Genomic DNA, 21133 nt, shown 5'->3' on the forward strand with positions numbered 1-21133 from the left:
TAATGGCTAGAAGTGAAAGTTAAATGTTTGTCTGCAGAGCCTGAATGCCTTTTTAGTAGTGGTGTGTAGTTAAGAATAAATAATTCTACAAGGCTGTGGAGTACATTTATTCTTAAATATTTAATCTTTCCAGTAGTAAGCTGAAGTGAAGTATTTTGGAATGCAGAGTACCACGGCCTATCAGAAAGTGAAAGGATAATTGATTTTTACCAGTTTATGGTTTAATCTCTTTTGTTAATAGTTTTGAAGGTTTTCTGAAGGAAATTACTTAAAAAATGTGAAAATAGCTAAATATAATCTGTATACTAACTGATTTTATGCTTGATGTTTGCGTCACAATTTGATTTGATTTTATTGTTGTCTTTTTTTATTGCTACAGCAAGTGGTTCAATGAAAAGAGCAAACAGAGATGAGGAAAGTGGGCATCCATGTCTGGTTCCTCTGAGTATCAAACTGGTTGAGGTGATTCCATTAGTAGTAGACACCTTCTGTAAGGTATTCATGATTTTTATCCATCTGACAAATGACTCTCCAAATCACAATTATTATAATACATTGAGTAAATGTGTCCAGTTTATTTTGTCACAGGCTTTCCTTGCGTCCAAGGAAACTTGCAGTTTTAGGGCATCACTTTACAATAAGGCTCCCCTCATATAAGCTTATAAATGGTTTGGAGATATATCAAACATTAACTGGTAAACACTTTAAAAATCATTAATAACTGTTTACTATGCTTAATACAGGGCCAGAAAGATAAAAAGGAGACAAAATTTCTTTTTTTTGCCAAGTAGGGAGCCAAATCTATATTTGGCTAAAATATTTAAAATTCTATAAATTTGCTATACTAAATATTTCACTCTAAAGTACAACCGTGTAAGCTCAATAAACATTTGAAAACACAATTCTGTACCATGTAATAATCTGCTTTGTCACTGCATTATAAACATCCACAACTATAAAAGAGAGCCTTATTGCAAAGTGTACACAATGGCACCCTTTGATAATGACTACTAAACATTTATAAATGCCTAGAGGGAGCCTTATTGTAAAATGTACACCATGACATAAAGTATACATAGAATTTGAAATGTTTTAGCCAAATATAGATTTGGCTCACTATCTGGCAAGAAACCAGTCAGTTTTGTTATTAAAGATTTATAAAATGTTTACAGATTAAATTATAATGTGTCTACAAATCATTTATAAACCCCTTGAAAGGGTGCCTTATTGTAAAGTGATACTAGTTTTAGTTTGCTTCTGTTGAGAAATTGTAATTGTAGTTAAATGATTTAAGGGTGGTTTTATGAAAATAAATCTGGATCTGAAGTATTTGTGTATTGTGAATGGTTTCTGTTTTTACTGAAGCCAGTTTGGAGTGGGTAAATTAGTGTATGGACAGCTTTTTTTTTAGTTGTGCTGTTAGTGTTTTAGCAATGGTTTTCAAGATCACCGTTTATTGAGGAGATTAGATGGTGGCTTGAAGGGTACGTCAAATCTTCTTTTGGTTTTAGAAGTATTATTTTGCCTTCTGTGTTGATCTGTGGTGGTACTGTAAAATTGGATTTGATTTCATTTGTTATAGAATAGTGGTGGTGCGCTCTGCTAGGTTTCCTTAGATAAAAAATGTTCAAACCAATTTTAATAATAAAGTAAATCTGACTGCACTGTTTGATAACTAGGATTTACACTCACCAGCCACTTTATTAGGTACACCTATCCAACTGTTCATTAACGCAAATTTCTAATCAGCCGATCACATGGCAGCAACTCAATGCATTTAGGCATGTAGATATGGTCAAGACAATCTGCTGCAGTTCAAACTGAGCAACAGAATGAGTAAGAAAGGTGATTTAAGTGACTTTGAACGTGATATGGTTGTTGGTGTCAGACGGGCTGGTCTGCGTATTTCACAAACTGCTGATCTAGTGGGATTTTCACACAGAACCATCTGTAGGGTTTACAGACAATGGTCCGAAAAAGAGAGAATATCCAGTGAGCCGCAGGTCCCCGTGACCCTCTGATAGAAAGGCAACAGTCACTAAAATAAGCTGTGGTTACAACCAGGGTCTGCAGAAGAGCATCTCTGAATGCACAACGCGTCGAACCTTGAGGCGGATGGGTTACAGCAGCAGAAAACCACACCGGGTGCCGCTCCTGTCAGCTAAGAACAGGGAATTAGGGGATTTATATACAAATCAAAAGTCCAGGGGACAAGATATACTGTGGTTGATGTAAGAACATTGTTTAACAGAGTTTTGAAGAGCCAGGGTTTAATGTTAGAGAGATGGAAGAGCTATTCATCCATGTAAAATTTGTCCACAGTGAGATTGGCACTTTTATTGTTTTGTAGGTTGTTTCATGATGGGGTACAGGATTTTGCTCCGTTTGTTGATTTCTCGTGGATACTGGTCATTGAGTTGAAATGTTGTTTTCATGTTTAAATGAGTTCTTAGTGTTTGTATTATTCTCGTTTGGCATAAATGGACGGGAAGCTTTATTTGTGCAAAACAAAACAAACAAAAATTAAAGGTGATCTACTTCAGTGTCTGTCAAAGTGGGGACCACCGGGGGGCGGCTCAGAAAATTAAAGGCGAAATGAGACAAAAGTATGCAAAAATGAAAACTGAATTTTATTTTAAAAAAAATTATAAAATATAAATTGTATTGATATATCATATTGAGATGACAAACTTAATTAAATGCTGGTGCAACTCATGTTATAGGGGTTTCTTCAACGAGTTGCTGCAGATGATGACGGGAGCAGGCAGGAAGGATCTGCTTTACCGGTCTGTCTTCCAACTGATCTGGAGAAGCTTCCTCTGGAAGTTTTCTTTTTGCAACAACCTACTTGTGTGAGTCTGGCTTTTCCAATTTAAAGGTACTCAAGACAAAACATAGACAATGACGTGTATGGCACTGACAGACTTAAGCCCCGCCCTCCCACTACACACATTTAAGAGAGGTTTGATTACTTTTGTTCTGTTCTTATCAACAGTTTGACATCCAGTGGGACTATAATAGTATTCAAAACATGTTAGTTAATATTCTGATGCTAAACAAATGTAGTGACTATTGGATAGTAAATAAAACTAAGAAAAGTGAATTTTTCTTTATGTATTTTGTGGCATTGCTTGTGGTTTTTTAATGGGGATCCCCAGCCAGAAGTTAATGCTGTTTAGAGGGCCATGACATGAAAACGTTTGGAGCCCCCTGGGCTAGACCACTTTTCAAATGATAAGACATAATTTCCTTTAGTTGGTGTTCTGACATCAACTTGGCTTTTAAGCACAGTCCATTTGTTTTCAGTAGTGTTGAGTCCAGGGCCATCCCAAAAGCTTAAACTCAGACTACTTTATTTATTCTAAAACCAGTTTTGATTTGGAACAATGATCCCCAACACCCAATGGAGTTTCCACCATCTGGCTGTCAGTCAGTCAGTCAGTCAGTGTAAACAGTAAATGAAGGTTACCAAACCCACAGGATCCTTGTAAAAACATCACAGAGCATCTCTTGTTTGGTGCAGAAGATCTGCATCTGTGGGGACTGTATTAGAGGTTCAGAATATGTTACCTTTGTGGGTAAGTTTTTATTTTATTTTATTTACTGTTACCTGTGAATGGTTTGAATTTCAAGATGAAAATAGAACATATAGATTAAAACAGAAAATAACTAAATGTGACTAAGAGAAAATTTAGCAATTAAAGAAATTATACAGCAGGATTGGAGCACTGTTAACACCAAATGTTTGAAATCCTGATGGTGCAGTTTGGTCTGCAGAAACTGAGGTGGCTGTTTTTGCCGAAAAAATAGTTAATTTCAAGGAGTGCAAGCTAAAGACACAGATGACCTGTCGAAAAGACTGAAATCTCAATTCTCCTTTCTGAGGAGGTCATCTGTGGTCTTCGGTATCAGATCTGTACATGATACAGATTGTGTTTTTTTTACTTTCAGCCAAGACATCTGGGAGAAAGAACACACTATCAAATACCAAACCGTCCAGCAAATACAGATAGTTTCATTTACTTCTGGTAAACTAATTCAACTTCTGAGCATCTGAGATTAGATCAGAACAAATCTCATTAAACAGCTCCATAAAAACACAGCAAACTTAAATATAACAGTAATTATGTCCTAAATCCCAGCCTAGTTAGCTTTGTTACAGGAAAACGACCTATCAACCTGGAACTTCTAAATATGTATTTAGGGAATGTTTTCTCTACATTGTGTTACCTGTGTCACTGGAATGAATTTGCAGTTCTCTGGGATAATTACATATTGTTAACCCCTTATGGATGAATAATCATAATTCATAAGTGTTTTGTGGAGAATGAATGCCAAACATGTTGGTTGATCCATATGCCTCTCTATCGCAAATGATAAGACATAATTTCCATTAGTTAGTGTTCTGACAGCAACTTGGCTTTAAAGCACTACTAGAAGAGCTTCGCTACCATGTAGTGGTCAGGGTGTGAACTACACCTGGTTCCTGGAAGCAGAAGTGCTCAATTGTCAGACTGTGTGCAACTTGCCTGATAAACTCAGTATATAGTCTTATAGTATATAGGCCTAAAACGGTGTGCAATAAAAATATTAATGTTTTTGACAACTTATATTGTGCTTGCAAACTGGCAGTTAGCCACTCCCCTCTGCTGCTTCTGCTGGTTAGTGATGAGAACCAGGTGGACTCAATCTCCCAGCCAACAGAGAGTGCAGGCACTTTAATTCTGTACATACATTTCCTTTATGCACCATTGATTGTTGGTATATTAGCAGCATCAAAAAAATAATCAGCAAGAACACGAAAACTCCAATAAACAGACTCTATGACTAAATAAAGCCACTACTGACTGGACTGAAGAGAGGAGATGGCAGGCATGGGGAAACACACACACACACACACACACACACACACACACACACACACACACACACACACACACACACACACACACACACACACACACGTTAAATTCAGACCAAATGAACTGCAAGCTGGATTTAAACAAACTATATCTTCAGCCTTAGTGGATAAGGGAAAAATTATAATTAGTGGACAAAGGAAAGCAGTTAACTGTGGAGTACTTTGTTCAAATTCAAGAGTTTACCTAGATTTCCTCAGTATCCAGTAGTGCTTCTTTGTCCGACTTGTGGCTCTCAATGGTTTGATGGAAGTCTGACCAATTCCTGACAGAACTGTTGCAACTGGGTCAAGTTTGTAGACTGCCTTGCTCATGCACACCTTTTCACCTCTGCCTAGCATTTTTTGATGTGACTGAGATCAGGGGTCTGTTCTTCGTACGTTGCTTAAAACATCCGAGATCAAATGACACATCCAAGATGATTTCATCCGGCTAATCATGATCCGGCTAACTGGGTTCTTCGAACACACCTGTTGTTTACGATTAGTATGACTGGATTGAGTTATCTGAGATGACCGCGCGTTCATGCGTTTGTTTAAAAGGGGAAATGTATCGATAGTAGAAACAATGATCAGCAACGCTGCTATTGGCTGTTCAGAAAAGAACGCCCACAGTTTTTCTCCCAAGCAGAACAAGAGCTTGGAAGGTTATGCCGAATTTGAGTCATTAATTAAAACACCTCAAAATCTGCTAAAGCCAGGAGAGAGGGCCGGCAAAAAGCAGCAGACAAATTAATGCGTAAATACTGTCCGTGGTAGATGTTTCTATCACATTCTACAGCATGAATGTTTGCATTTTAATAATTTTATATTATTTGTTATTTTATATCAGAGCCACGAGACCCACTAGAACATGGGGACAAGTAAAAGTGAAATACAAGAATATTCTACAAAATGGTAGCCTTTAATTATTACACTTTATTTTAAAAAGGCACTTGTTCTGTCAAGAGATCCACATTTCAGTGTCATTCCTTAGAGACGGGAAGTAAAGGACGCATGCAAACTGGGAAGTTTAACAAAAAAAAAAATCTTTATCCATAAAAAAATGAAAATTTTCCTTTTCCAAGTCATCCACAGTTTACACGGTAAAACTGTATTGCTCCAAACTCTTCTTACTGAATATGATAAAAATAAAAAGCAAACCATCATACAAATAACTTAAATATTTTACATTTATGGCTCCAACATCACTTTTTCCTCTTTAAAAGCCACTGTTAAATGATGTGTTTGTCTGTTTATAACAGCCACCAAGAAAAATCTCTCTACAATTACACTGTTGCGCTGCGCCAAAGGATCCTGTCTATTGCGCAATACGCGATTAATTCGAAAAACTCTGCAAATTATTCTTGCACCTTCCGCAACAGGTTGCAGTCGTAAAAATAGACATGGCTACGGCAGACTTCTCCATCTCCTCCGCTTATACAGCCGTGATCTAATCTTGTTTACATGAAATAAGCCTGCTCTCGAGCAGGTTTAAGCTGGCGCACATGTTGCTATGACAACAAGTGCAGGATGTCTTTCGAAGAACCAAACGATCCAAGATCATGCCAAATCGTCAACAATGAAATCCTGCTAACTGAGTTAGCGACGTACGAAGAACGGACCCCAGGGCTTTGTGATGGCCGCTCCAAAACATGGATGTTGTTGTCCTCAAGCCAGTCTGTGAACAATTTTCTTTATTCATATTGAAGTAACATTTGTTTCCAAGCTTCAACTTCCTGGAAAGCAGGAAGAAGATGGTTTAAAAGGTTTATTTTAAGGCAGGCCGAATACCATGTCAAACGTCTGGTTTGGTCAGGCACTGAGGAGGATTGGTAAATAAGGTTATTTGCTGGGTGGAGGTTTGTAGGATAATGCTGAGAATCTTACTAAAGTAGGAAGGATGGAGAGTTCCTAGAGAAGGTGAGTATACTCACAGAAACTGAATTAGGCAGATTTTGAGCTTGGCTGGAGCTTATATAGTTGTCTTCAAGCAGGTTGACGTGTGCAGAGATGTGGACAGTGGACAGGCTGTTAAGTTGGAGGAAGCAGGAACGAAGATGGTCTCTGATCATTGGGAGGACGGCACCAAGAGCAGACGGGAGATTTACAGAAGTTGAGCGCTGAGCAACTTCACCTCTGCTCAGAAAACAGACCACAAAGCACTGGAGCAGAAGGAGGAATCACAGGGATGCTAGTGTGACTCTGTAAAGAAGAAGCAAAGACAGGCTAAGTACTAGGAAGATCTCAGAAGTTAAATGTAGCACAGGTTATCTTCTGGTCACGTTACGGCGCTTGGTGAGCAAACAAGCTGACATCTCCCCTCTGGCTCCTGCTGCTTTTGAATCCTCCTAATAGGTGCTCATGAGACACACCTGGGGAACTGCCAGCTGCGCCCTGCAGGAAAAACAGCACAACACAACAACTCTGCACACATCTCTGTGAGCATGACATGTGTTGTGAAATCAGCCAACAGGAAAATAACACAATATCAGACTCTGGCTGATCTAAGGCCACCATAAACGTAAGGGACTGTTGCAGTCACCCCTCCCAAGTGAATGTTATACAGCAGGGGGCCATTGGATAAAGGGACCTGGCTGCTAAGTTGGAGCAGCATTGGGGCTGAGCGCAACCCTTCTGGGAGCCATGTCCAGCCCGCACAGCCAAGCCTGGCTTCCTAAACCACCACTGTTTCCCTATTCGAGCTAATCGCTGCTCACTGCTCAGACAACAAGCCTTCGTCCTCGCCCAACTTGATGCCCAAAGTCAACTGAACTGCTACAGAGGGACAGCTATGTTTAGCAAAGTTAGACAGGGAAAGTAAAGTGACTTACTTAATGTGTGTTTCACTGTCTTTTTAAAGCTTGACAGAGCTAACACGCTAAACCCACTAACAAACTTTATTTGCAGAAGGGTTTTACACACTGATGGAATATTAATGTTTGTCTTGTCTAGTCCGTTCATCTAGATAGACCAAAGAGAATTAAAAAGTATTTTAAAATAGCAGTGCATATCCGCTAGCATTAGCCGCTACTAGCTGTTGGACAACTTAAGGCTAAGGCCCTAGTAAATGCAGCTACGGTTTGTTTTTACACATAATGTTTCTCTCGTTTCACTCCGCCATCTTTCAATGTTGTGCGACGGGCTCTGAAAAAGCTGTCCTGTGATGTCTGCCGTGCCAGCTTGGTAACAGATGCTGCATCTGCCATCAAGGACCAGAGCTACCACCTGCTGAAGTTAAAAAACAACGGAGGTCTGGTGATTCCATCAGAAGGCACAGTGATGGTAGTCAGGGCAGCAGAGTGGGTCATTTGTCAGACCTCATGTACCAGACGATCACAGCCCATCAAAGTGCTAGAGGTCGTGTACATTGTACGGAAGAGGATAGGGTCAGAGGATGTGTTTGTGCTCAGAGAGCACATCGGAGAAACACAGTATGGCATAGACAGCCACCACCATACGCTGTTAACATTGGTTGTGTCCTTGTTTTTTAAGTTAAGGCTGCACCACATTGCCAAAATAACTAACCTTAGCTTACAGAGCAACAACATGCGACAGAAGCTCAATAAAACCGTCCTTTTCAAAGGGCATTAGCCAAGCTATGTTTTTTGGGTCATTTTTTTAAATCTCTGTCTTCCATGTGTATACCATCACAGTAGTATAGGTGGGGATTTCAACATGCTACATCTATATATACTTGTGAAGGGGACTATTGTACCAATTTTATTAGCAAATAAATGTCCCTTTTATAATGGTTTAAAAATAGGAACTTTTGTGTAATTACCCCTGATCTGAACAGTTTACACGAAACTTCAAAGTGTTACCTTTAATTTGAAACCTGGATTATGCTTCTACACCAAGAGGTTGCCACACAATAAGCCTTTTTTGCCAGTATGTCATATTTTATTATAACAGTAATATTCATATTATAAAAGTATGTATGTAAATATAAATAAATTAGGACTGTGAAATAATTAATCACACCCAAATAAAAGTGTTCCATGGTTATAATTATTCATAAGTGTACAGTGTCATAACTACATGTCTGACTTTTGTTTAACAAATCAAACAGTTTGCGAATCGTTAGACAATTGAGGAAGTTATGGTTATTTAAGTACATGCGCCATTGAAACACAATGTTACAAATGAGCGAGCTGCCTGTGGCAAGATGGCCGCCACGTTCGGACGTCGACCCCCATTGGCCAGCAGCGCGGATGAGACATCTAGCCTTTATTATGGATATCTATGGTGTTAACAATGGCCCCAGGAAGTGCCCCGCCATGTCATTTCCCATCGATTGTCTCCTCACAGTTCCCTCTAGCTTCATAAGTTACAAATTTGAGTGTTAATTATTTCCTGGTAAAAAAAATTGCATTAATAAAATCAAGTATCCTAAAAGCATTGATTTTCACTGAGCAAATAATTTTTTAAATGTTATTTTCTCAAATAATGTTTTGTTTAACATTGTGAATGTGTTGCATTGTGTTGCATTGTGTTGCATTGTGAATGGGTTGAAACTCACATCAAATGTTCTAAACTAGTTAAACTAATTTAACCTCATTCAATGTTCTTTCAGATTAACTTTGGTTATCTAACTTGGATCTGCGATGAACCAGGATTCACTGAATCATTCTGATGATGGTTTACAACTATTTTATTTTTACTTTTGTTTCTTTTGTGCGTAAATATTTCCTTTTTTTTTATCTTAACTATGCTTAGTAGTTTTAGTTAAGTTTCACTAGCCTAGTAGAGAGGATTTGTTGATTAAAATATAATTCAGATAAACAGTATTCTATAGTGATGTTCTCTGGATGTTCATTTATTTCTGTTAAGAAATTCTTGAACTTGAAGAGAAGTCGTCACTCATTTATTCCATATGTGTGCAGAGTTTGCTGTTAAAAGAATGCCAGTGCTCGAATCATCCCTTCAAATATTGTCCTAACACCAGCTATTTGGGCTTATATCCACCGGTCAATACCTAACAAACCGAGGGTTATTTATTAAACATTACAAATTTAAAACAATGTGTAATTGCACAACATATGAATGAAATGATGGATATTGTGGGTAAATGCTTTAAGTTAAGCTTTAACAGACCACAGGACGTTTCTTGAAAAAAAAAATTGTCCCCAAGGGCATTTCCAACTGTAATCTAGATTTTTTCAAATCTTGCTTTTGGAACTCTTCTGAGTGGATTTTTAGCCAGTGTTGGCACAGAACTTGTTCCACTCTTTTAGCTTGAGCAACATCTTAACGTCATGAGTTTTTGTTCCAGGTTATACTTTCATTTAACTGTTTGAACAGATGAACGTTGAACCTTCAAGTATCTGGACGTCGAACCCAAGGATGAACCAGATGATGGAGAGCCACAGTTTTCCTGATTTTGTTTTATTTTTCCATGATATCACACAAGGTAGCAGAGTGTTTGGGATGTTACCTTAAAATACATCCACATAGCGATACCCCCACTTGACTCAAACTGTGTGAATTAATCTTATATACATTCTCAGCATATGTAATTCTCTGAGTTTGAACAAGGAAATAAAAAAAAAATATCTTTTCAATTTTTCTGGCATTTAATAAATTAAAATAATGCAGGTAATCCCAAATGAACTAAACAGGAAATGTCCAGGCTGATTCAATGCCAGACAGTGAGAATAAAACTATGGCGTGTCTTTTTATACACTCTAGGTAAAATCCTGGCTAAAATATAATATACAAGATTTTCATGATACACAAAGATGTTATCTGAGACTAAAGGCCAGCAGTGGGTTTTTCTTACATCAACTCTTCTGTATTTTCCCAGGTCTTGAGTCGGCTGTCGAGCGCTAACAGAGGGAAAGTAGTGTGAGAATAATTGAGTGTCAGAGCAGTGAGAATAAAGGCACCCTGGTAATCGTCTGGCTCAGCAGCAAATAGAAGCGATAAGGAGCACTCAGTTGATATGCCGTCAAAAGAGGAGTTTCCCTCCTCCTTCCTGCCATCACTCTTTCCTTTCTCTGACTCTCTGCTGAGGAGGGCAAAGATAATATCTTCAAGAAGAAGAATGCCCACTCAGCCTTTAGTGCTGATAGCAACATCATCTTTTTTCCACTGAATGAGATGAGAGTGTGGCATTGACTACATTAGGCCGTCACGAGGAAACGGTCTGATCGCTGGCCTGTGCGCTGGTCTTTTAGCTGAAAGGAAATTTGATTTGGAAGTTACATCTTACAGCGATTGGCATTCATCTGATGTGGGAAAAGTACAACTAATTCATGTTATAAGCTGAGAGAAAGCTTCTTTCCCTCCTACCTTCCCTTTATTAGAAGTAATGTTTCAGGTTCCTAATTTTTTCAATCAAAAAATACTGTTTAATATGATGGATTCAGACTTCTTCTGTTCTACGGTGATTTGGACAAATAAGGATCTGAAAGTTTTCCCATAAAACAACGTCCACATCAAGTGACTGCCTTTATAAGCTAGTTAGGAGAGTGTTGGTGATTAAGTTGTTCTACTTGAGGGTGAGACGCACCATGTCCCCGAAAACAGCTGAAAACCCGACAATACTAAATGAGCATATTTTTCTGACAAAAGTTTTTATTTAATTGGATGATAGCACAGAAAATGAATGAAATTGCAGTGGACTGATTCATCAGGCTCAACTGATCAAACAGATCAGAGAGCATGGCACAGACAGTACTATTGAACAATTAAGAATAGGCTATGCGTCCCGATAAGGCTTGTATGTCAGATTAAAAGTACATTTTGAAATAGTAACCTTCAGGAAAGTGTTAAGCATATTCTACAATTAAATCCACATTTCTGCATCAAAATGTTTTTATTTTGTTGGTCTGATATAATATCCTAATCTTAAGTCGTGTTTCCATTAGCTGTAAGAAGAAAATCATAATAAACAGAAGCAAAGGCTTGAAAACATCTGCGTGTGAAATTCATTTATGTGTTTCACTTCCTGAATTGAGTTACTACAATAAGCTTTTCAATAATCCAATTTATTGAACGGGTCTGTAGCATCAACCAGACAAAACAAACATAATATTGTGACCGACAAGACATGGACTCCACTAGACTCCTGAAGGTGTTCTCTGGTGCTTGGTAGGGGTGTCCCAATACCAGTTTTTTCCAGACCGAGTACAAGTATGAGTACTTCAGTTTAGATATTTGCTGATTCCAAGTACTGATACTAAGTACTTAATAAAGTGATACTTATACATCACTAATAACTTAATAATATCATTGACCACTGAAAACCACTGACCATCAAGTGCGATGAATTTGGTAAGAGCTTCAGTTATAGTCTCACCTTCTTTTTATTTTGGAGGGTCAGCAAGGAGTGTCTTGGTGTATAGCACCACTACCTAGTATAGAGTGGTAGCTATCCTTTGAGTTGCAGCGTAGCCCAGCTCATTAGGAAAATTGGTATCGGTTCAGAGTATTGAGTTGCTTTTACAAGTATGAGTACTTGACACTAGTATTGGGCCTGATACTGATACCAGTATTGGGATCAGGATACCTCTAGTGCTTAGTATACTTCTTCATCTTTTGTTTCAGTGCGCAGTGTTGGCAGGTGAAGCTAACCAAGGCTCATCAGGAGGAGTATAAAGAGGAGCTGGCTCCCTCAGGCAGAAGCCAGATTGTTTTTTTTATCACACGAGTGGTAATCAGACTCCCATTTGTTCTATATTATTATCTGTATCTTTTATCCCTGCTAGTAGGCTATGGGGTTCCATTTGTAAAGTTATACTGTCATAAGAAATAAAAGGCAGAGTTATTTTTTCATATGTTTGTTATTCATAAATTTAAAAATAAGTCACAGTTCCAAGTTAAATATGTAATTAGCAAGCTAAATATTTAGCTCCAAAGTAAACTTTTAGCTTGTAAACTGAACATTTAATTTGGAGCTAAATATTTAGTTTGAAAACTAAATGCTTGGTTGGCAATTTATTATATAGTTTACAAACTAAACATTTAGCTTTGTAATTTAATATTAAATTTGGAACTGGGACATTTACAAATGTATAACATGGTGAAAATCTGACTTTAAAAATTAAAACCCATTTGGTTGGTTCCCCAGGCTCCTCTCCTGTGGAACCAACTCCCAGTTTTGGTCCGTGAGGCAGACACCCTGTCTACTTTTGTCACGATTTGTTATATGAACCCGAACACATGCCACATGAAGCTTAGTTTTGAGAATTTATTGAAAGTGAGATGGGTAGTAAATGAAGCGAACCGGAGTATGTAACCAAGCTGGAGCAGGAGGATGAAGATGGCAGAAGCTGAGGGACTGGAGAGAGTTCCTGGAGATGCAGGGCTATTATCAGACCAGAGATGCAGAGCAAGACTGTTACTGGAATGCAGGACTGCTGGAGCACAGGGTAGCAGGCAATCTGGCAACAGAGCAGAGAGAAAACTTGGAGCACGGAGGTAGCAGTAAATCCAGCAGCTAGCAGAGGCTTACTTGAGGCACAGAGGTGGCAGGAATTCAGCAGCAAAACAGGGCGCAAACTAGGCTGACAGACGTGGAGTGAGTGGATACTGATGACGAACCGGCAGGGAAGAGAAGACTGAGGGAGGCTTTTGTATTGAGGCTGGCAGGTGGAGTGAGTTCTGACTAATTAATGCCTAACAGGTGTGACTGATTGCTGAGTGAGTGGAGGCTGAACTGTGAGAGAGGAGGAGGAGCTGAAAAATAACAGGGGAAAAAACTAAACCATGACACCTTTAAGACTAATCTTAAAACTTTCCTTTTTGACAAAGCTTATAGTTAGAGTGGCTTATGTTACCCTGAGCTACTGTACCTCTTTTCTTTCTAAATCCATATTGATACTGATAAATCATATTATGTGTATTTAAATGAATGTTTCATGAATTGGCGCTATATAAATAAAACTTAATTGAAAATTGAATTGAATTTATTCTCTTTGTAAGCTTTTGACTGCATAACCTTACAAACGACAACCCAGATACTAGCACAGGGCATTTGTAAAAACTGGAAGGAATGTGTGATATGAATATTTGAATGAGTATGAGTAATGATACAGATGTTGCTCTATTAGCTTGGTGTTAACGTAGTTATAAGCAGTCTTGATATGTTTTATGCTGTTTGCTAAACTGACTGTGGGCTTATGTGGTCTTGCGTTTGACAGATGACAGCCACTGTGATGCATAGGCTGACCGGACTGCTCCATAGTCAGAGTCACCTATAAAAAAAGATTCTGACACTACAGGCACCGATGGATCAAACATACATATTAGGAGAAAAGAAGAAGACTGTATTTGACATGGAAAACGCTGGCTTCCTGGAGTATCTTCATCCTGGTGATGAAGTGATGGGAGACAGAGGCTTTACCATCGGAGATCTGCTATTTGAGAGTAGATTTAACCTTGTTCTACCAGCATTCAGTCATAAAACGAGGACAGTTGTCTAATGAGGATGTAACTGCCACAAGGAAGATTGCAAATGTCCACATACATGTAGAAAGAGTTATCAGGAGGCTGAATGTTTTGAAAATAATCTCCCAGACTGTACCCATCAACTTGGTAAATAAAATGGACAAAATCTTTAGAATCGGTGCAGCCCTTGTGAACATGCAGTGGGAGATCATCCACGAGGACGCTGATTGAGCAGAGAAGTTTACGTGTGAAAAAGATTCTGATTTCTAGGTATCTCCATTCCATATACAAAAGGTTGTGTCCAACTAAAATGTATATTATAAATTTTTTAATCTGTTTCACTTGCTAATATAATTTTCATTTATTCATATTTTGATCAAGTGGTTGTTGTCCTAAGCACATGTAAAGAGCTAAAGTGTATCTTATGTACATAAACTGGCAAGACGATACATTATTTAATTTACTGAATTTACTAATTTATGCAATTTGTTTACATTACATGTAATTGCATTTAAAATTCAAAATAGCAAAACACTGCTAAGTTTAAACATTTCACTTATGGCATATTTGTAGACCATTTAATTCTTTGTGGTGCAGGAAACATCCATCATTCAACTTCTTCGGATGGCACTGCTCATCTGTGCAGGAAAATCCAGTCAAACCTTTAGCCACGGCAAACTGCAGAGTTAAAGGAACAGTTATTTTTGATATATTACGGTCCTTAGCGTCACAATATTTTATATAAACATATGTATAGTTTATAGTGACTACTATAAACTGTCCATATTTATCTACTTACCTTCCTGATGCACTTACTTTCCTGTCCAACTTGCCATTCAAGATTAGACTGTTATGAATTAGAATGGTGTATTTACCTTCACTGAAAGGAAGAGGCGGTGTGCTGACAGAAAATGACCCAAACTCGAATGATCTTACCTTAACCCAAGCAGCATCAATGAACAAGGGATCAGACTTTTACTTATCTTGAAAAGGTGCTGAATCTCTTGATTAGAAAATAAAAATGTTATTCATATAATAAATTTTATTTCACAAATGTTTTAGAAGCCAGTGTTTTCACTGGCTCTTTAACAAGGATAACCTAACAAACAATACTGAAATAAAGTTACAGTTTCATTCTAATGCTAACTTAAATTTTAACATGACAAGCTTGCATCAAGAGCTTTGAGACTACACATCAGATTGGTACAATTTCAAACTTCAAGCCTAAACATGAAGTAGGCAGTCGTTTGAACATTTTGATATTGAATTATAACATCAGTTCAATGCCAAACATTCAGTACTGCTATGTTTGTAAAACTAACTGACCAGCAATTTAATCACAAGGAGGAAACAGCTAGCAGTCCAGTGATATGAACTTAACATTTTTACCTCATATCTTGTGGTATTTATTGCGATAATAGTAAAAATGACTGTAAAATTAACTAAAATGCATTTGAAACTCAACCATAAACAAATCTGTGGTTAAACTGAACTCCTCTTGGACCTCGTCCCTTGTCCCCGCCATCAATACCTTTCTTTCCTTTTATCTTCAGCCAGTCTCTAAATATTTCTATATTAACTACTAATATATATATATATATATATATATATATATATATATATATATATATATATATATATATATATATAGTTATTTATATATATATATATATAGTGATATATATATAGATACTGATATATTTATATATATATAGTGATATATATAGAGATATAGATGTATATACACAGTCGTATTCGATAGCGAAGAGTATTACTAAAGGTAAATTATATTTCACTTGGGTCAACACATTATATAGATTAACTGATGATGTTTTAAAGCCTTTATTTAAGATTTTTATGTTAGGATTTTTTTCCACCTCCGCTTAAAAACACAGCATTTACGACTAGCATCAAACCAATACAAAATCTACCCATTTCACGCAGAGATGATGACTTGATTAAAAGTGGGTTAAATAGTGCTTTGGGGGTCGTTTTTTTTTTCTTCCAAAATGTAGTTTTAATCTGACAAAAAAGCCTCTTGAAATGCATTTTCTAAATTATTGAATATGACTTGGGCAATGACTTCATGAAATCATTACACGTCTCCACCTCAACACTTCTGCTTGCCCCCAAGTAAGTCTTTAGCTGTGGATGAGCAGCGCTGTGTGTGTGTGTGTGTGTGTGTGTGTGTGTGTGTGTGTGTGTGTGTGTGTGTGTGTGTGTGTGTGTGTGTGTGTGTGTGTGCAGGCTGGTGTCATGCGGTTAACGGTGTCAGTGCAACCTGCGCTCCCATCCCGCTGGGTTAGACCCTGTGTCTGCCGCGCTGCGGTTACGCGCCTGTTAGGAAAACAACTAGAGATCTCCGGCTCGGAGCAGCGGCTGCAGGTCGGTCCGCCGGTGACTAAAGGACTTCACCTGTGCCTCAGCTGCATGGGAGGACGCTACAGCTGCTCTGCTCTGCTCACCGCATGGATGCATGCTGGAAAAAAAAAAGGCTTCTCTCCAAAGACTAACCTCCAAAGCGATGCGCGTTTGCTGCGCGGACGTCAAGACCAAGTCGCTGGTAAGTTTTTGCATGCTTCCACGTGTTCATGAAATCCTGTTTCCATTGATAGTATTATAGATGTGTGCAATTTAGAGGGAAAAAAAGAGCGTTTAGAAAGTTGTGTAAAATCTGCAGCAGGTGAGCACCCTGAAGTGGGTCAGAGAATAAAGAAGAGTTTCATGCATCTCGGGTCAGTTTTGGTGCGCCCCGTTCAGAGGACCTCTGCATACGGCCAGCCTGGTAAGGATGAATCAGGCACTGTGGGGAGCTGACCTTCTTTTGATGACTGTTGTGGCTGTGAAAGTGGTGACAGCTGATAGGCTACCTGTTGCAGCCCAAAGCTGACCAACATGAACTAAGTCTGTCAGGTGTCGGTGCTTTGTTTCTGCATTTACAATCAGGATGAGCAGCTCTGACACTAACAAGTTTCCTATTCCTCAAAGCGGTTCATTTCTTAAAAATGCATTCGCTGGTGTCATCTACAGCTGAGGTTCTAAAAGCAAAAGGAGCATCATCAGTGAGTGCACACATTGTAGGACGACCAAAACCGGTTAAAAGAAATAAGCCCAAGGTGTTTGAGGTCTTCTTTTATTTCTCTCCTTCTGCTGCTGGAGGGACTCTGAAGGCTACCTGAGACAGTCACTCCCCCTCCTCCTGCAGCTTCTTCCTTCTCAAAGCTCATTTCCCATGCTTTTCATGCCTGCAGTTTAAACCCCTTTGATGTTTTCTCACGCTGAACCCTGCACATTCAAAGAGCTCCCTGGTATGTAAATGTTCTCTGATTGACTTCAGAGTCTTTTAATTAACCCACTTGTATGCACGCTGCAGCTTTGTCCTCTGTGAAATGCCATCAGTGCTGGAAGTGGAGCCATGACGGAATAACATACTGTCAGTGCGAATTTCAAAGTCAGTAGCAGGTCGCGTTTCAGATGATGCCTGGTTTGATATTTTCACCGACTTATTTCTGCATGAAATCTTTGGCCTCGGTTTTTAAGGCAATACTTTGTACAGCTGGCGATAAAGACTTTGAATGCACAATTCAATGTTAATGACTTAGAAAATATCAAAGAAGAAGATCTGAGATGCAGTACCCTGAAGGAAAGTTTAATTAACAATATGCTTAATCCTTTCGGCAATGATTATCCAGAACTTTCACGCCGAGGCTTTTGCTGAAATGAAAGTGTTTTTAGTATTCCAAACATTCTTGTTTTTTTCAGCTGTTAAAATGCTGAGCTTTGTGCCTTTTTCTACTTTTGTAAAAGTGATTTCTGCAAACAATGTATTCATTCGTCTCATAGTTGACTTGGCTTATCCTTCCACTGCCCTCCCGTGCACAATACTGCACAATAAGGTGGATGCATGCAGTGATTAGCCAAGTGGTTTCTACTTTCTGTCAGCAGGTGGCAAAATGCTCTCAGGGATATAAGGAGGGATACCTCTAGCTGCTGGGGGTGGAGTGTGGTGGGGGGATAGAGCTTTCATTAGGCGGAGGTGCTCAGCTGAGTTTCAGTGACACCACCGCCTCTCTGCCTCACTCCACCTCAGAGTTCTTCACATGAAACAAGTCAAAGGGATCTGTCGGGTCCCTAAGCTGAAAGCAGTGACTGCTTCACTCTTTGCATGGCCGCATTAATCTTCTACACAGGCCTCAGAAACATCATTGGGCACCCAAGTATGCGGAAGAAAACTATGCTATTGATTTATTATCAATTACCTGAAGATCCTATTATCATCTGTCTTTTTTCTTTGTCCGTTGGTTTCTTTCACACTGCATGCTGGAGGTTTGGCGGTGGAGCATGTGGGGAGAGGACTGAGAGAGGTTCTTCAAACTTTTTGTCACATATTTCAATCCTCTTTAATGCTTGGGTGGTTATATTTGTTTTAAGTTAGTTTTATTGCTGTGTTTGCTTTAAATAATACGTTTTCGTGTTTTGTTGCTCATGACTTCACTGAGCGATGGCATCTTCAGGGATGCCGTCGCTGTCATTGAGACGTGGTGTGAGGATGGCGCCACAGCCCAATACCTCTGAAGAGCAGGTGCAGTTGGCAGACAAAGTGGGACAAATATCACATACGCCTCCCGTATGACTAAGTGAGCTGTTGTTCTTGTTAAGCAACCTGAGTTGGTTATTCAACTCATAGACAGTGGGATTTCTATGGATTATGAGTTCATATAAATATACTCCTTGGCTGTTCCATCTACCTGGACTACACTGTCCAGAGTTCTGTCCTTTGTATGCAATAAAGCGCTGGCACAGGAGCCTAAACACTTCAGAAGAATGGCCAATGGATTCAAGGCCGCGAGTTTAGGCTGTAGAAATTCAAAACTTAAACACATTCAGTCCGTACGTAGACACTTGTTCATTTACCTGGAGTCACCAACTCTAGTTTATAAGTTCAGGTGTTATGAAATGCTTTGAGTGTGGAAATGTGGGGCACATGGGATTGCTTGTCCCCATAGACAACAGGAGGCAGAAGCTGCTGCAGTGGCAGCTTTTGGCGGAAGCAGAAGTGGGCAGGAAGGGCTGACCCCTAGTGGAGCTGGTGCTTTCATCCACTGTTCCTGGTGAGAAAGGATACTTGAGACCACGTTGATTATGCGCCTCTCACTGGCTCTGGTGATGAGAGAGTGAAGGCTGGGAGTAGAGTCAGAGGCTCCACAGCTGCCAGTGTGGACAGCAGGCAGTTATGGCTCTGAGCTGGAAGTTTTGTCCCAGTCCAGATGCAGTTCAGACATAAAGGCTGGGAATGGTTCGGTTGCTACAATGGGATCCCACATGAATCCGAAAAAAAATTCAAAGATAAATGTGAGACTATGCAAGAAGCCAAACAGGTTAAACTGAGCAGTGAAGCAGAGGGAGGATTTCTGGGGCTGATTGGTTGCCATGGTGATGGGGCAGATATGGGCTGAGATGGAGTGTGCTTATGAATCGGATTCTGATTGACTATCTGACGGTATATGAGACACGAAATGCGGCCTATTTTTTTTTCTTGAAATCTCTAAGCACTCCTTTGGCTCGACCCTCTCCTCTCCTTTCACAATGAATGCAAATGAGGCGGTCTGAGCGGGGAAATTAAATATTACCCCTATGCAAAAAGCTCGATCAGGAGCAGTAAAGCGGCCTGTGGTGCGATCGCCATGGTGAGAGCGGTGGGGTCGTCACGGTCTGCGCGTAACGAGCAAAGTGACGACTCTCACTGAAGTTAAAAAATCAGAACTTTTCTGTCAAATCGTATCTTGTCAAGAAATCAGGGACTGATTGTTGTGACAGCGGAGACAAAGCTTGTATCAATCAAAATGGGAGACAGAAAAGTAAGGAATGCTCTTTAGAGGTTTGTGGGTGGCTTGGAAAAAGCCGTTTTAATTTAGCCGATAAAATGCTCTGTCTTTTAACTTCCCTCGGTGGTTTGTGCATGCGGGGGCACAACACGAGTCAGCCATTGTCGCAAAACTGAACAGCTGTTCATTAGTCACAAGCTTATCCTGCCAATATGGCGCCTGGTGGTTGCGTGACGTCATCTCCCGGAGCTCTATGGCGTAACGTTTGTGCCACTGACTTGAGCATGCAGGAACCAGTCAGAGCGCGCAGTGAGACATGTATTCAGGGTTTAAACATCAAACACGCTCAATACCGGTCTGACGTGCGCTCAACTCTGAAAAACTCTACTCAACCCACTGTCCTCACGCCTGATTCCATCTCTGCACGTGTTCGGCTCCGTGTCTGCTCGCACGCGGCACTGCACTCGTGCCCGACCTGCTCCTTCCACGCTAAACTTCCTCGCTCGACTCTGTCTCTCTGCTCGCGACTTCAAAGACAGTCCACACCACCAGCCAATCACAGACAGGTTTTTTTCATCCAATCACAGTATTGCTTGCAAATACTGCATTCGGATGAATTAAATAAAAAATGCTGCAGCTTTTGGCAGAAATTACTAAACACAACGGTGGGATTGAAGGATAAAAAGAAAAAGAACTAATATATAATATATATTATTTCTTTTTCCTAATATAATATTTTAGCCTAAAAATATTTTGCCTAAAATATTTCCTTGAGCTACTAAGTGATGTGTGAAAAATGCTGTTGTCTCATTTTTTTAAAGATTTTTTTTCCAGCTTCCGGGAGGTGATGAGAAAAGTTTCTTTGATTTATATTAAAGGAATTCCTACACTACATCTGGAATAAACATTTCATTACTCCACTGTAGGTTTTTCAACATAGACCTAGATGAAAAGGCACATGCACAGTCCTGAGTTGAATGAGATAGAGAATCTGTAGAAAGAGATGAATGCGATGACA

Source organism: Fundulus heteroclitus, chromosome 13, assembly GCF_011125445.2.
Source record: "Fundulus heteroclitus isolate FHET01 chromosome 13, MU-UCD_Fhet_4.1, whole genome shotgun sequence".
In the NCBI taxonomy this organism is placed as follows: domain Eukaryota; kingdom Metazoa; phylum Chordata; class Actinopteri; order Cyprinodontiformes; family Fundulidae; genus Fundulus; species Fundulus heteroclitus.